Raw genomic sequence first — 2500 nt, forward strand, 5'->3', positions numbered from 1 at the left:
TTCAGCATTGGCTAGTACAAATGTGCATTTAAAAATAAATGATTGCATGGCAGGGCTCTCAACACTTCATAATCAATCATCTTATCAAGTGTCATAATGTTACAAATGGAAAAATCTATTGAGACATTTTCAAAAGATATGATTAAAACAGATGGAAAAATAAGTATCTTAAAGCAGTAAATGTTCTACAGAACAAAGATGCCTAGCTTAGGAAAGTGTTTGTGTAGTACATCATTTTAGCATAAGAAAAGTTGCTTAGATGGTCCTTTAAGTCTTATTTATACAGGAAAAAAAAAATACTGAGGACTTTGCGAATGCAGAACAAGGGGCTGCACCTCAGCTACCAATCTCTGTAGAGGGAGATGTTTTTTCAGTCACTCAGATGAAAATTGAAAGGTTTGCAGACTTCTCGTTAGATTATTGGCTTGTCCACTGACCTCTACAAATGCATTTTTGCATAGATCCTGACTGGGACACAGCTTTATTTTCATCTAATTGTGCACACATGCATGAGCCCCCACACACAGGCTCTTAGGTGTAAGCGGCAAAGGCACAGCAAACGTGTGTGTGTGGATGAGAGGGAAGTCCTCTAACAGAGCCTGAGGGATGTGCTGAGCCATTGCAGCAGGTGCAGTGTATGAAACCACTGATCAACCAGACCCAAACACAGGCAAACAGCCTCCAGCAGGACAAGTTTTTCACTCTTGAAAAAGCAACCACTGCCTTGTCTAGCAACATTCAACAGTGCTTTTTTTTTCTCTACATAATCGAAAGCTGGCATAGAAACACTGTTTTGCAATAACTTTGTAGGACATTGCAGTCTTCTGTAAATCAGAAAAATACATATATTTTTAATAAAATAAATCACAAGCAACTCTTAAGAAGAAATACTTTTCTAATACTTTTATTACTTGAATCCGTCCCAAAAGGCTTTACATAAAAGCCTTTACACTTAGAGAAAAACACAAGTCTTCTACAATTTACATTTAAAAGAAATTACTTCATCCAATACTGTACAGATTACCACCTCTCACATGATTCATCACAACATAAATTTATCTCTTAAAACACTCACTAATGAAAAGTCTGAAAGTAAAAATTCCACTACTCAGAAGTCAGATAACCATTTGCAAACAATGAATGAATTTTAAGAGCAGAAGTTCTGAAGTCCTTACTCTAAAACAGTGGAAGAGACAAACCAGACTTCCATCGCAACTGAACTCTTTGGGGAGGATTCGTCTCTCACTTTCAGCCATCAGGTGGGACATTTTCTCTCTGCTATCACTGAACTATTTCTGAAGTCAGTAGAAAAATAAAATCCCAAGGAAGGTGTATATGATACAGTTTGGACTATTTTAGCACGGGATGTACCACTCTCTGAATGTTTCTGTCCCTCCCCTTTGAGCCCAGACCTACACTGACTAGGCACCTAACTTGTTGATGGTTAATCTTGGTAACCCCCACCAGTTTTGTAATATTGAAAATACCACATCTCTATTCAGTGATATTTTATTCTAAGACTACAAAGTCTTAAGGGCCCGAAAAACAACTTGTTACAACTTTGGGATGCACAAGCAGGCAGTAAAACTGACTGACTGCAGCCTGTGTCTGAAGGCAGTAAGCTTCTTCTGCTTACAAGAGATCTGAACTTGCCTTCTTGCAACACTTTCACTGCAGTGATGCTACTGAACTCTCATGTGTGACATGAATGAGGATGCAGTGAAGAAGGCAAACACCTTCCCAGTTCAATCATTAGCTTTCATCTTTAAATCTTGGAAGAATTTTCCTAGCCCACACACGCTTACCATTCTGCCATACAGCAAATGGTAAGAGTTGCACCACTCCCCCTCTTCCTTTGGCATCCGCTCCTTATCTTATCTTCTTCTCTGGCAGATGTATGTTCAAACACATAAGTAAAAATTCTGATCTACACAGAGTGCAAATTGACTCTGGAGGTGGCCCTGACTTGCTTGTTCAGAGCTAAAGACTGAAGCCAGTAAGATGCAGGCCATGCTCTGTTCTTCAGTCTGAAATACAGCTTCCTCCACCAACCCCATTTGTGCTGGGCTTTGGTACCATCTGTTCTCAACCTCCCTGGCTGTGTACTTGCTCTCATACCTGGAGATACACCTGCTCTGTGTGCTCGAAGAGCTTGTCTTTTCCTGCTTTCCCTCTATATTTTAACAGTCACTCCCAACAGTATAAGCTGGAGGAGAGAACCTAATTCACTTGTTTTTCGGGATGATGGAAAAAAGCACGAGAACAGGCAGTCATGAACATTAGAAAAAGACATACTTACATAGATGATACTGGCCTTAACAGAACTGTATATGAGGATCAATGTAAGTATATCTCATTCCCTATAGATAAAAGGCACATTTTGAAAACAGCTTGAATTTCAAATCAGCAAAACTTATTAAGCAAAAAGATTTCTCTAATTTTAACTAGGTATTATAAATTGGCACATTTCACAGCCTTCAGGGATATACCTGACTGCACT

At 39.2% G+C, this 2500-nt stretch overlaps 1 protein-coding gene across 1 annotated transcript in view; it reads right to left on the reverse strand.

The window, feature by feature from the left end:
- FOXP2 (forkhead box P2) overlaps nt 1-2500 on the reverse strand; it is a 338892-nt gene that overhangs the window by 60311 nt on the left and 276081 nt on the right. The window lies entirely within an intron of this gene.

This window comes from Meleagris gallopavo, chromosome 1 (assembly GCF_000146605.3).
Source record: "Meleagris gallopavo isolate NT-WF06-2002-E0010 breed Aviagen turkey brand Nicholas breeding stock chromosome 1, Turkey_5.1, whole genome shotgun sequence".
NCBI classification, from domain to species: Eukaryota; Metazoa; Chordata; class Aves; order Galliformes; family Phasianidae; genus Meleagris; species Meleagris gallopavo.